Genomic DNA, 14,181 nt, shown 5'->3' with positions numbered 1-14,181 from the left:
TTAACTAAATTCTGCCTGGCTTCCCACAGCCCCCTTTTAAAGAGACTCATGAGAAGCCAGAGCAGAAACCTGTCCCTATCCGTTCCCCTCGCTCTCCCTACGCCTCGCTCTAACCTAGCCCAAGTCAGCAAAAAATCGCTCCTAACCATACCTAGCAACACCCGTGCCCTAGCCCAGACTAGTCCGGCAAAGGCACAGTCCCAGAAGGCATGGCGCACAGTCTCCTCCCTGCCACAAGCAGATCTTGGACAGGTGGAGGATCGCGACAAACTATGCCGGTACATGATGGAACGTACCGGCAAGCACTTATGGAGGCTCAACCAATTCAGGTCCTTGAGCCTGTTGTCCAGGCCCCGCGCCTGCACTCCCTCCCAGACCACTGACGAGATGCCCGCTACAGGCGCAGGACTCCCTGCCTGCCTGACCTCCTCGTACAGGTGCCTGTGATCTAAACCTACTCGGGCAACTTCAACCTCGGGGTGCGCACGCAGCCACTTGGCCGCATGGCCAAAGTGCCACGGCAGCTGTTCCGCCCGAGGACCCGCGTTAGACCACACCATTACGCTTCTCGCCTGATACGAGAAGAACACCCGCAGGAGGTAACCGGACGGGTGTATAACTGGCTGAGCAAGCTCCGTCAACAAGAAAGAAACAAAAATTGCGTCCAGCTTGAGGGGGAGATGTGGTACCCCCCTACCTCCCTCCCCGATGGGACAGAGCATGCGCGCCCTGGCGACCCACTCGTACCTGCCACCCCACATGAACTGAAACACAAGCCTCACTAGAGGCCTCCTCAGACAAGCTGGCAATGGGTAGATGTACGCCAAGTACAAAAGAGATGGCAATACATCCACCTTTAGGACCAGGACCTTACCTATAAAGGACAAAGACCTAGCCTTCCACATTGCCAACTTCTTCTGTACCACTGCAATACCCATGTTCCAGTTCAGCGTCGCTGAGCCAGAGGTCTCAAAATGGACCCCAAGAATCCTCAGGGCCCCCTCACAGAGAGATAACCCCCCGGGCACATCCGTCCTACCGCGCCATCTTCCGAAAAACTTAACGGAAGACTTTGCATGATTCAGAACCGCCCCCGACGCTTGGGTGAAATCCCCAATGATGGCAAGAGACCTTGTCAGGCACGAGTCCTTGCACAACAGCAAGGAAGTGTCGTCGGCGTACTGCGTCATCTTAACACGCAGCCCACCGCTCCCAGGGATCAACAAGCCCTCCACCCCTGTGTCTGCCCTAATGGCAGCCCCCAGAGGCTCCATGTACAGTACGAAGAGGAGGGCCGAGAGTGGGCATCCCTGCCTGACCCCAGACGAGAGGTCAAAAACGTCACCTAAGTGACTATTTACACTAACTCGACACCCCGCTCCGACATATAATGTACGGATCCATCCTATAAACTTCTCCCCAAATCCTAATCTACCTAATACCCTGAATAGAAAGGATCTATTCACGCGATCAAAGGCTTTCGCCTGATCTAGCGCTGCTACCATTAAAGGCAGCCCTCTATCTTCAACCCAGGCGATGGAGTCCCTAATCAACTGTAGGTTCCATCTTATAGAGCGGCCCTCTACCCCGCACGTCTGATCCTCATGGACGACGTAGGGAAGGGCTGTGCGCAACCGGTCTGCTAAAACCTTTGCAAGAATCTTGTAATCTACGCACAGCATGGTCAACGGCCGCCAGTTGCCAAGGTCAGTTGCTTCCCCCTTCTTATAAAGAAGTGACAGCACACCAACAGCCATTGATCCCCCCGGGACCCCCGTCTCAAGGATGGCCTTCAAGACTTCGAGGACCACCGGTCCAAGTATACCCCAAAACTTGAGGTAAAACTCAGCCGGCAGCCCATCCATCCCAGGCACCTTCCCTTTTCCCATCCTCCTAAGAGCGCTCTCAACCTCTTCTAGTGAGATCTGGGCCTCCATCACGTCTCTAATGTCCTCCGGCAACCGCCGGGACAAGTGTTCTAAAAACACATTTCCCTGCTCTACATCTATTTCCCTTTCCTTAAATAAACTTCGGAAATGATCAGTTGTCACCCTGACCATTTCCTCTGGTTTACTTACTACACTACCATTTTCTTCCCTAACGCCATGCATTACCTTCCTACTCTGCCTGGCCCTAACCGACTTAAAGAACATAGCGGAACAAGTCTCATTATGTTCTAGAAAGCCACTATGCGCACGCTCCAGGAAAACTCGAGCCTTCTGCTCCTGCAGCTCCCTGAGCTGCGCCTTTAGGGCTGTGAATCTCTCCCAGTCAATCGACCCGCCGAGGTTGCCCGCCTCGTACTCGAGTTCAATTAACCTTTGGATACGATCCACCTCCCTCCTTTCCTCCCTTTTTTTCCTTTTACAATATCCTATTATAAAAGCCCTAATCCTCACCTTCACTAAATCCCACCACTCTAACACCCCCTCGCACATGGACCGGAGGCCGTCAAGCCTCCGAAAGAAACAAAAAAATGCGTCAACGAAAGCCTGCTCCTCCAGTATACCCCGATCTAACTTCCAGTACCCCCTACCGAAGAGGCAGACTGGCGACCCCACCTGCAGGAACACCCCGTCGTGATCCGTGAAGAACACAGGCAACAGGCGCCCAGACAACTGACCCAAAGACCTGGATATAAAAATGTAGTCGAGCCTCCGCGCAACCCCCCTGGAGTTGCGCCATGTAGGACCGACCATTGCCGGAGTAGTATGCAGGCCACCATCAACCAGACCATGGCAAGCCATTAGCCCGGTGATTGCGCCTGCACTACTATCACCACCTACCCCTAAATCTATATTAAAGTCCCCTCCTATCACCAAGTGCCTATTTGTGACACACAGGGGCGCCAGACAGTCCACCATCTCCCTTCTGTCTGCCGCCACCTGTGGCCCATATACCCCAATTAACCTATACCTAGCTTCTCTATACACTACATCTATCCCCAACACTCTACCCTGCATTATAACAAAAGTGCTCTCTACCTTAACCTCTTTATTCCCACACAAAATTCCTACTCCTGTTGAGTGCACCCCTCCTATGCCCCAAAAAGATTTCCCCTTATCCCACTCCCTCCTAAATCTACACACATCCCCACCATCCCTCAGGTGAACCTCCTGTAAAAAACAAAAATCAAACCCCACACCCTCTAAAAAATTAAACACCGCCCTCCTTTTAATTACATCCCTCAACCCCCTTACATTTAAACTAAACAATTTAACAGAAATATTCATTTATAAACAAAATATATATTTACAAACAAACAAAACCCTCAACAAATAACCCCAAACCAAACAAAAAACAGGAGACTCACCCGATGCTCCCCTGGTCCATCTCCACCGGCGGGGACGTCCTCTCCTCTCCTGACGCCCCCCCGTCCTCCTCCATCTCTCCAACCCAGGATGCAGGCAGTGTGTTAGGCCGAGTGCCCTGCATCCTGGGTTCCCCACCACCACCATCCACCCCCCCCTCCCTGTATGCCTCGGGGCTGAGTGTAGGGGACCCCATCTCCCCAAACAGGAGTTGGGATCCCTCTATCCCACAGCCCACAGACCCCTCACTTGAGTCATCCTCCACTAGGATGTAAGGGGCTGAGGCAAACAGGGAGGCCAATGCACCCCCCCCTCCCCCCCCCGCCGTTCTCTTAGCCCCCCCCTCCCCCTCCCCACCCCCCTCCCTCTCACTTCCTGCCAACTTCCCCCTCTTCTTTCCTTTCTTTTTTGGTGAAGGAGGTAGCGGGGAGACACAACGTCCCTTCCCCGCTAACTCCTCCACCAATCCCCTTGTCTCTTCCTCAAGGAAGCCCGGCAGGCTGTCCCCCCACTCCTTCCCCCCATCTCCCCCTCCCACCCCCTCCCCTCCCACCTCCACCCCTCCCTCCGTCCCCATCACCGTTCCCTCTTCCACTCCTTCTCGCACCACTGTCCCACTCTCCCTCTTCTCCGCTCCTTCCCGTTCTTCCGCCTTCTTTTTCTTCTCTCCTTCTTTTTCCTTCTTCCCATCGTCACTCCTCTTTCTTCTCGCCTCTTCCTTCTTCTCATCCTCTTCAGTTGCCTTCTTTTCCCCTGTGCCATCCGTACAATCCGCACGCGTCCTTTCTTTCCTCCCCCCATCCCCCGCTCCCCCCCCAGCTGCAGACGCGTATGACCTGTGACGAGCCGGGCAATCACGCCACAGGTGTGCTCTCGAGCCACACCCGTGGCAAGCCTTGGGCTCGTCACATTCCTTGGCCTCGTGCTCTTCTGACCCACAGAACCGACACTTCTTGGTGCTGCACGAGGCCAGGATATGGCCGTAGGCCATACAACGCCTGCAGAACGGGGGCTGACGGGCATAATACAACGTCCCCCTGTCAGCCCCCAGGGAGAACATCGCCGGAGGATGGAGGTAGCCATCCACACTCTTCGGGTCCTCCCTGAGTAACACCTGGAACCCTCTCCTCCCGTTCCAGAAACCCAGGGAGTCCCTGAGGTACCTCGCTGAGGAGATATTGTCCACATACCTCCCCAGAAAGGCCCTCACTTCCTCTTCCTTCACATGCGGATTGTACATGTTTACGGTGACCACCCTGAAGTTGTTCTTGGCCAGGCTGGTCACCGCGTAATGGCACAGGGGTCCTTCTCCTTTCTCTGCCTTCACCTTCTTCATAATCCCATCATGCTGTTCTTCCAAATGAAAAGTCACATCGAAACCCTTCTCCATCGGGTTCCCCTGAAGGCAGAGAACATCTTTTACCTTCAATTTCAGGCACCCCATCAATATTGTCCTCCCGAAGGTTCTCTCCCCCAAGGCTCCATTTCTTTTTCCCTCCATGCGAAACGCACCGTGTTGGCCAGCCCAATCCCAGGAACCGACCGTGACGTGCTTCTTGCGCCATCCCCGCAAGGAGGAAAGCGCACCCGGTTCACCAACCTCTTCCAAAAACAAGAAGAAAATACAAAAAAGAAAGAAAATTAGCAAACAATTTTAAATACAAAACAAAAAAATACACACTTACCGCTCTCCTGGTTCGACCTTCTGACTCAGCGGGCTTTGGGGCACCTCGGTACCAAGCTTGATCTGAGCCAAAAGGCCGAGAAGCGATAACCCACAAATGGAACCCTGAAACCGCCGGACCCCCGGGGGTCTCGACAGACCTCAGCGGGTGGGTTGGCAAAAGCCAGCTCCTCTCTCCCTCCAACCCCCACTCAACCAACCAACCAACCACCGTTTCCCTGGCAACAAACAGGCAGGTGTTTTTTGGAAAAAGTCGCTAATGCGTCTTTAAGTCACTATCCTGGCCCATCTCTGTCAATTTCCCTTGAAACAAGATACCGGGCTCTGCAAGAAGCAAAGCCGCTCCAAAAATACGTTGAACTCGTAAGTGTTCCTCTCCACGGAAGTCTTTAGTAAAAGGCGAAAGGCTTGTGCGTAATGAAGAGAAACCAGAGTCATATGGAAGTCAAGAGGTCGGGGCCCGAGACACACTCTGTGCACTCTAGGGAGGGTTCCCGCGGGTGCTCCCGGAACCCACTCTTCCAAGTTTTCGAGGGCTGTCTGTGGATAAAAAGAAGGTCACAGACACAGAGGCACAGAGAGACAGAGAGAGAGAGAGAGAGAGAGAGAGAGAGAGAGAGAGAGAGAGAGAGAGAGAGAGAGAGAGAGAGAGAGAGAGAGAGAGAGAGAGAGAGAGAGAGAGAGAGAGAGAGAGAGAGAGACACACACACAACACACACACACAATCCTGGCCCCAATTCTTTTTTTTTTTTTTTTTTTTTTAAGTAAAATGGCGGGAAACGGGGGACCCCATTGAAGAGCGCTTCGCCTTTCTTTCAGTTTGAATGTTTCTTTCCTTCTCTTCTTCTGCTAGCTAGCCAGCTAGCTAGCTAGCCAGCTGTTTACAGAGCTTTGTGAATTTGCATTTTTCCTTGACAACGGAAGAAAAGTGTTGCACCGTTCCCGGAGGTACTGCAATACCGGGTCGATGCGTGGAGCGGACGGAGCAAGCCCCATTTCCGACTCCCTGTTCGAAAAATCCATTTAATATGTAGTCCCCCGATGGGGGACGTATCAGATATTAAACTGATAAGAACAGATACTACACTTGATCTGAGCCAAAAGGCCGAGAAGCGATAACCCACAAATGGAACCCTGAAACCGCCGGACCCCCGGGGGTCTCGACAGACCTCAGCGGGTGGGTTGGCAAAAGCCAGCTCCTCTCTCCCTCCAACCCCCACTCAACCAACCAACCAACCACCGTTTCCCTGGCAACAAACAGGCAGGTGTTTTTTGGAAAAAGTCGCTAATGCGTCTTTAAGTCACTATCCTGGCCCATCTCTGTCAATTTCCCTTGAAACAAGATACCGGGCTCTGCAAGAAGCAAAGCCGCTCCAAAAATACGTTGAACTCGTAAGTGTTCCTCTCCACGGAAGTCTTTAGTAAAAGGCGAAAGGCTTGTGCGTAATGAAGAGAAACCAGAGTCATATGGAAGTCAAGAGGTCGGGGCCCGAGACACACTCTGTGCACTCTAGGCAGGGTTCCCGCGGGTGCTCCCGGAACCCACTCTTCCAAGTTTTCGAGGGCTGTCTGTGGATAAAAAGAAGGTCACAGACACAGAGGCACAGAGAGCACAGAGAGAGAGAGAGAGAGAGAGAGAGAGAGAGAGAGAGAGAGAGAGAGAGAGAGAGAGAGAGAGAGAGAGAGAGAGAGAGAGAGAGAGAGAGAGAGAGAGAGAGAGAGAGAGAGAGAGAGACACACACACACAATCCTGGCCCCAATTCTTTTTTTTTTTTTTTTTTTTTTTTTTTTTTAAGTAAAATGGCGGGAAACGGGGGACCCCATTGAAGAGCGCTTCGCCTTTCTTTCAGTTTGAATGTTTCTTTCCTTCTCTTCTTCTGCTAGCTAGCCAGCTAGCTAGCTAGCCAGCTGTTTACAGAGCTTTGTGAATTTGCATTTTTCCTTGACTACGGAAGAAAAGTGTTGCACCGTTCCCGGAGGTACTGCAATACCGGGTCGATGCGTGGAGCGGACGGAGCAAGCCCCATTTCCGACTCCCTGTTCGAAAAATCCATTTAATATGTAGTCCCCCGATGGGGGACGTATCAGATATTAAACTGATAAGAACAGATTTTTTTTTTACAAAAAATAATTTATTTACACTCAATACCATTCATACTTTACAAAATAATAATTCTCATTCATTCTATTTACAAAAATCACCAAACACCCAAACAAAAACAAACCTCAGGGGAGCATCGTCCCTCCCCGTCATACCTAACCAATACCTAACCCTTCCCTATCTTCCCTTCCCTAATCTATCCCCTTACAAACCTCACTCTAACACTCCCAGCCCTAATCCCCCCTTCCACCTCTCCCGTGCCGCATGCTGCCCCCACTTTATCTCCTCCCTCTTCATCCTCCCCCTCACATCACCTTCCACCCTCCTCACTATCCCTTCCACCCCCCAATCTCTCCCTGTCTTAACTAAATTCTGCCTGGCTTCCCACAGCCCCCTTTTAAAGAGACTCATGAGAAGCCAGAGCAGAAACCTGTCCCTATCCGTTCCCCTCGCTCTCCCTACGCCTCGCTCTAACCTAGCCCAAGTCAGCAAAAAATCGCTCCTAACCATACCTAGCAACACCCGTGCCCTAGCCCAGACTAGTCCGGCAAAGGCACAGTCCCAGAAGGCATGGCGCACAGTCTCCTCCCTGCCACAAGCAGATCTTGGACAGGTGGAGGATCGCGACAAACTATGCCGGTACATGATGGAACGTACCGGCAAGCACTTATGGAGGCTCAACCAATTCAGGTCCTTGAGCCTGTTGTCCAGGCCCCGCGCCTGCACTCCCTCCCAGACCACTGACGAGATGCCCGCTACAGGCGCAGGACTCCCTGCCTGCCTGACCTCCTCGTACAGGTGCCTGTGGTCTAAACCTACTCGGGCAACTTCAACCTCGGGGTGCGCACGCAGCCACTTGGCCGCATGGCCAAAGTGCCACGGCAGCTGTTCCGCCCGAGGACCCGCGTTAGACCACACCATTACGCTTCTCGCCTGATACGAGAAGAACACCCGCAGGAGGTAACCGGACGGGTGTATAACTGGCTGAGCAAGCTCCGTCAACAAGAAAGAAACAAAAATTGCGTCCAGCTTGAGGGGGAGATGTGGTACCCCCCTACCTCCCTCCCCGATGGGACAGAGCATGCGCGCCCTGGCGACCCACTCGTACCTGCCACCCCACATGAACTGAAACACAAGCCTCACTAGAGGCCTCCTCAGACAAGCTGGCAATGGGTAGATGTACGCCAAGTACAAAAGAGATGGCAATACATCCACCTTTAGGACCAGGACCTTACCTATAAAGGACAAAGACCTAGCCTTCCACATTGCCAACTTCTTCTGTACCACTGCAATACCCATGTTCCAGTTCAGCGTCGCTGAGCCAGAGGTCTCAAAATGGACCCCAAGAATCCTCAGGGCCCCCTCACAGAGAGATAACCCCCCGGGCACATCCGTCCTACCGCGCCATCTTCCGAAAAACTTAACGGAAGACTTTGCATGATTCAGAACCGCCCCCGACGCTTGGGTGAAATCCCCAATGATGGCAAGAGACCTTGTCAGGCACGAGTCCTTGCACAACAGCAAGGAAGTGTCGTCGGCGTACTGCGTCATCTTAACACGCAGCCCACCGCTCCCAGGGATCAACAAGCCCTCCACCCCTGTGTCTGCCCTAATGGCAGCCCCCAGAGGCTCCATGTACAGAACGAAGAGGAGAGCCGAGAGTGGGCATCCCTGCCTGACCCCAGACGAGAGGTCAAAAACGTCACCTAAGTGACTATTTACACTAACTCGACACCCCGCTCCGACATATAATGTACGGATCCATCCTATGTACTTCTCCCCAAATCCTAATCTACCTAATACCCTGAATAGAAAGGATCTATTCACGCGATCAAAGGCTTTCGCCTGATCTAGCGCTGCTACCATTAAAGGCAGCCCTCTATCTTCAACCCAGGCGATGGAGTCCCTAATCAACTGTAGGTTCCATCTTATAGAGCGGCCCTCTACCCCGCACGTCTGATCCTCATGGACGACGTAGGGAAGGGCTGTGCGCAACCGGTCTGCTAAAACCTTTGCAAGAATCTTGTAATCTACGCACAGCATGGTCAACGGCCGCCAGTTGCCAAGGTCAGTTGCTTCCCCCTTCTTATAAAGAAGTGACAGCACACCAACAGCCATTGATCCCCCCGGGACCCCCGTCTCAAGGATGGCCTTCAAGACTTCGAGGACCACCGGTCCAAGTATACCCCAAAACTTGAGGTAAAACTCAGCCGGCAGCCCATCCATCCCAGGCACCTTCCCTTTTCCCATCCTCCTAAGAGCGCTCTCAACCTCTTCTAGTGAGATCTGGGCCTCCATCACGTCTCTAATGTCCTCCGGCAACCGCCGGGACAAGTGTTCTAAAAACACATTTCCCTGCTCTACATCTATTTCCCTTTCCTTAAATAAACTTCGGAAATGATCAGTTGTCACCCTGACCATTTCCTCTGGTTTACTTACTATACTACCATTTTCTTCCCTAACGCCATGCATTACCCTCCTACTCTGCCTGGCCCTAACCGACTTAAAGAACATAGCGGAACAAGTCTCATTATGTTCTAGAAAGCCACTATGCGCACGCTCCAGGAAAGCTCGAGCCTTCTGCTCCTGCAGCTCCCTGAGCTGCGCCTTTAGGGCTGTGAATCTCTCCCAGTCAATCGACCCGCCGAGGTTGCCCGCCTCGTACTCGAGTTCAATTAACCTTTGGATACGATCCACCTCCCTCCTTTCCTCCCTTTTTTTCCTTTTACAATATCCTATTATAAAAGCCCTAATCCTCACCTTCACTAAATCCCACCACTCTAACACCCCCTCGCACATGGACCGGAGGCCGTCAAGCCTCCGAAAGAAACAAAAAAATGCGTCAACGAAAGCCTGCTCCTCCAGTATATCCCGATCTAGCTTCCAGTACCCCCTACCGAAGAGGCAGACTGGCGACCCCACCTGCAGGAACACCCCGTCGTGATCCGTGAAGAACACAGGCAACAGGCGCCCAGACAACTGACCCAAAGACCTGGATATAAAAATGTAGTCGAGCCTCCGCGCAACCCCCCTGGAGTTGCGCCATGTAGGACCGACCATTGCCGGAGTAGTATGCAGGCCACCATCAACCAGACCATGGCAAGCCATTAGCCCGGTGATTGCGCCTGCACTACTATCACCACCTACCCCTAAATCTATATTAAAGTCCCCTCCTATCACCAAGTGCCTATTTGTGACACACAGGGGCGCCAGACAGTCCACCATCTCCCTTCTGTCTGCCGCCACCTGTGGCCCATATACCCCAATTAACCTATACCTAGCTTCTCTATACACTACATCTATCCCCAATACTCTACCCTGCATTATAACAAAAGTGCTCTCTACCTTAACCTCTTTATTCCCACACAAAATTCCTACTCCTGTTGAGTGCACCCCTCCTATGCCCCAAAAAGATTTCCCCTTATCCCACTCCCTCCTAAATCTACACACATCCCCACCATCCCTCAGGTGAACCTCCTGTAAAAAACAAAAATCAAACCCCACACCCTCTAAAAAATTAAACACCGCCCTCCTTTTAATTACATCCCTCAACCCCCTTACATTTAAACTAAACAATTTAACAGAAATATTCATTTATAAACAAAATATATATTTACAAACAAACAAAACCCTCAACAAATAACCCCAAACCAAACAAAAAACAGGAGACTCACCCGATGCTCCCCTGGTCCATCTCCACCGGCGGGGACGTCCTCTCCTCTCCTGACGCCCCCCCGTCCTCATCCATCTCTCCAACCCAGGATGCAGGCAGTGTGTTAGGCCGAGTGCCCTGCATCCTGGGTTCCCCACCACCACCGTCCACCCCCCCCTCCCTGTATGCCTCGGGGCTGAGTGTAGGGGACCCCATCTCCCCAAACAGGAGTTGGGATCCCTCTATCCCACAGCCCACAGACCCCTCACTTGAGTCATCCTCCACTAGGATGTAAGGGGCTGAGGCAAACAGGGAGGCCAATGCACCCCCCCCTCCCCCCCCCGCCGTTCTCTTAGCCCCCCCCTCCCCCTCCCCACCCCCCTCCCTCTCACTTCCTGCCAACTTCCCCCTCTTCTTTCCTTTCTTTTTTGGTGAAGGAGGTAGCGGGGAGACACAACGTCCCTTCCCCGCTAACTCCTCCACCAATCCCCTTGTCTCTTCCTCAAGGAAGCCCGGCAGGCTGTCCCCCCACTCCTTCCCCCCATCTCCCCCTCCCACCCCCTCCCCTCCCACCTCCACCCCTCCCTCCGTCCCCATCACCGTTCCCTCTTCCACTCCTTCTCGCACCACTGTCCCACTCTCCCTCTTCTCCGCTCCTTCCCGTTCTTCCGCCTTCTTTTTCTTCTCTCCTTCTTTTTCCTTCTTCCCATCGTCACTCCTCTTTCTTCTCGCCTCTTCCTTCTTCTCATCCTCTTCAGTTGCCTTCTTTTCCCCTGTGCCATCCGTACAATCCGCACGCGTCCTTTCTTTCCTCCCCCCATCCCCCGCTCCCCCCCCAGCTGCAGACGCGTATGACCTGTGACGAGCCGGGCAATCACGCCACAGGTGTGCTCTCGAGCCACACCCGTGGCAAGCCTTGGGCTCGTCACATTCCTTGGCCTCGTGCTCTTCTGACCCACAGAACCGACACTTCTTGGTGCTGCACGAGGCCAGGATATGGCCGTAGGCCATACAACGCCTGCAGAACGGGGGCTGACGGGCATAATACAACGTCCCCCTGTCAGCCCCCAGGGAGAACATCGCCGGAGGATGGAGGTAGCCATCCACACTCTTCGGGTCCTCCCTGAGTAACACCTGGAACCCTCTCCTCCCGTTCCAGAAACCCAGGGAGTCCCTGAGGTACCTCGCTGAGGAGATATTGTCCACATACCTCCCCAGAAAGGCCCTCACTTCCTCTTCCTTCACATGCGGATTGTACATGTTTACGGTGACCACCCTGAAGTTGTTCTTGGCCAGGCTGGTCACCGCGTAATGGCACAGGGGTCCTTCTCCTTTCTCTTCCTTCACCTTCTTCATTACTTCATTATGCTTTTCTTCCATATTCAAAGTCACATCATAACCCTTCTCCACCGGGTTCCCCTGGAGGCAGAGAACATCTTTTACCTTCAGTTGAAGGCACCCCATCAGAATGGTCCTCCCGAAAGTTTCTCTCCCCCAGGGCTCCTTTTCTTTTTCCCTCCATGAGAAACGCACCGTGTTGGCCAACCCAATCCCAGGAACCGACCGGGGCATCTTCTCCTGCGCCATCTCCGCAAGGAGGATAGCGCACCTGGCTCTCGAAACTCCTCCAAAAATGGAAAAAAGGAAATCCAAATTAGCAAACAATTAATTAAATACAAAAACCGGGAAAAAAATACAACCTTTACCGCTCTCCTAGTTCGACCTTCTGACTCAGCGAGCTCTGGGGCACCTCGGTACCAAGCTTGATCTGAGCCAAAAGGCCGAGAAGCGATAACCCACAAATGGAACCCTGAAACCGCCGGACCCCCGGGGGTCTCGACAGACCTCAGCGGGTGGGTTGGCAAAAGCCAGCTCCTCTCTCCCTCCAACCCCCACTCAACCAACCAACCAACCAACCAACCACCGTTTCCCTGGCAACAAACAGGCAGGTGTTTTTTGGAAAAAGTCGCTAATGCGTCTTTAAGTCACTATCCTGGCCCATCTCTGTCAATTTCCCTTGAAACAAGATACCGGGCTCTGCAAGAAGCAAAGCCGCTCCAAAAATACGTTGAACTCGTAAGTGTTCCTCTCCACGGAAGTCTTTAGTAAAAGGCGAAAGGCTTGTGCGTAATGAAGAGAAACCAGAGTCATATGGAAGTCAAGAGGTCGGGGCCCGAGACACACTCTGTGCACTCTAGGCAGGGTTCCCGCGGGTGCTCCCGGAACCCACTCTTCCAAGTTTTCGAGGGCTGTCTGTGGATAAAAAGAAGGTCACAGACACAGAGGCACAGAGAGACAGAGAGAGAGAGAGAGAGAGAGAGAGAGAGAGAGAGAGAGAGAGAGAGAGAGAGAGAGAGAGAGAGAGAGAGAGAGAGAGAGAGAGAGAGAGAGAGAGAGAGAGAGAGAGAGAGAGACACACACACACACACAATCCTGGCCCCAATTCTTTTTTTTTTTTTTTTTTTTTTTTTTTTTAAGTAAAATGGCGGGAAACGGGGGACCCCATTGAAGAGCGCTTCGCCTTTCTTTCAGTTTGAATGTTTCTTTCCTTCTCTTCTTCTGCTAGCTAGCCAGCTAGCTAGCTAGCCAGCTGTTTACAGAGCTTTGTGAATTTGCATTTTTCCTTGACAACGGAAGAAAAGTGTTGCACCGTTCCCGGAGGTACTGCAATACCGGGTCGATGCGTGGAGCGGACGGAGCAAGCCCCATTTCCGACTCCCTGTTCGAAAAATCCATTTAATATGTAGTCCCCCGATGGGGGACGTATCAGATATTAAACTGATAAGAACAGATTTTTTTTTTTTTTTTTTTACAAAATATATTTATTACTTTCAAAACCAAACAATACACTTCCAAAATTCAGTCAACTTAAATATCCAAGTACACCACACTACAAATAATCATTCCATAACTAATAAACTATTACCAAATCCAAATTACCAAACAATAATCTTCATTATCCATTAACTTAAATATCTTCTATCTAACCAAACACAAAAAATCAGTCCAAAACTACTAACTTTACCCCACCTATTACAACAAAAACTCACCCATTGCTCCCCTTCTCTATCCCGTCTAACTGTGACCCTACATTGCTCCCATCTCCCACCGTCCCCCCTCCCCTGAACACAGCAACAACCCCCGGCACCTGCCCCACCCTCAAGTCCATCACCCCCCCCTCCTCCGGACTCCGCTCCGGGGACGCTCGCATCCACAAAGAGAAAGTCCGACTCTCCCTCCATCATCCAGCTTTGGGCCATCCCGGGAGGTCAAGCTCAGCGAGGGGTTTAAAAGATGAGGAAGACGGAGCCCACGAGGGCCCCGCTACCTCCCCATCCCCCCGCACTGCCCCCCCCCCCCCCTTTTTACCACCCCTCCTCCACCTGCTGTCCACCACCTTCTTTGGCCTCTTGCACGGAGGATCATTCAGAAA

General features: G+C 52.4%; 5 non-coding genes and 1 pseudogene across 5 annotated transcripts; all 6 read right to left on the bottom strand.

Annotated features, from left to right (window-relative positions):
- Positions 1-5,315: 5,315 nt before the first annotated feature.
- Positions 5,316-5,432, bottom strand: LOC139403289 (U5 spliceosomal RNA). The gene has a single exon (XR_011633361.1). It is a non-coding gene; the product is annotated as a U5 spliceosomal RNA (small nuclear RNA).
- Positions 5,433-5,921: 489 nt separating this feature from the next.
- On the bottom strand, positions 5,922-6,112 carry LOC139403323 (U2 spliceosomal RNA). The gene has a single exon (XR_011633394.1). It is a non-coding gene; the product is annotated as a U2 spliceosomal RNA (small nuclear RNA).
- A 232-nt stretch (positions 6,113-6,344) lies between these two features.
- On the bottom strand, positions 6,345-6,461 carry LOC139403288 (U5 spliceosomal RNA). The gene has a single exon (XR_011633360.1). It is a non-coding gene; the product is annotated as a U5 spliceosomal RNA (small nuclear RNA).
- A 491-nt stretch (positions 6,462-6,952) lies between these two features.
- LOC139403343 (U2 spliceosomal RNA) lies at positions 6,953-7,127 on the bottom strand (annotated as a pseudogene).
- A 5,654-nt stretch (positions 7,128-12,781) lies between these two features.
- On the bottom strand, positions 12,782-12,898 carry LOC139403287 (U5 spliceosomal RNA). Its single transcript, XR_011633359.1, has one exon. It is a non-coding gene; the product is annotated as a U5 spliceosomal RNA (small nuclear RNA).
- Positions 12,899-13,387: 489 nt separating this feature from the next.
- On the bottom strand, positions 13,388-13,570 carry LOC139403223 (U2 spliceosomal RNA). Its single transcript, XR_011633303.1, has one exon. It is a non-coding gene; the product is annotated as a U2 spliceosomal RNA (small nuclear RNA).
- Positions 13,571-14,181: the final 611 nt, after the last annotated feature.

Source organism: Oncorhynchus clarkii, unplaced genomic scaffold (genome assembly GCF_045791955.1).
Source record: "Oncorhynchus clarkii lewisi isolate Uvic-CL-2024 unplaced genomic scaffold, UVic_Ocla_1.0 unplaced_contig_2020_pilon_pilon, whole genome shotgun sequence".
Lineage (NCBI taxonomy): Eukaryota > Metazoa > Chordata > Actinopteri > Salmoniformes > Salmonidae > Oncorhynchus > Oncorhynchus clarkii.
This window is presented reverse-complemented; position numbering and strand designations above follow the sequence as displayed.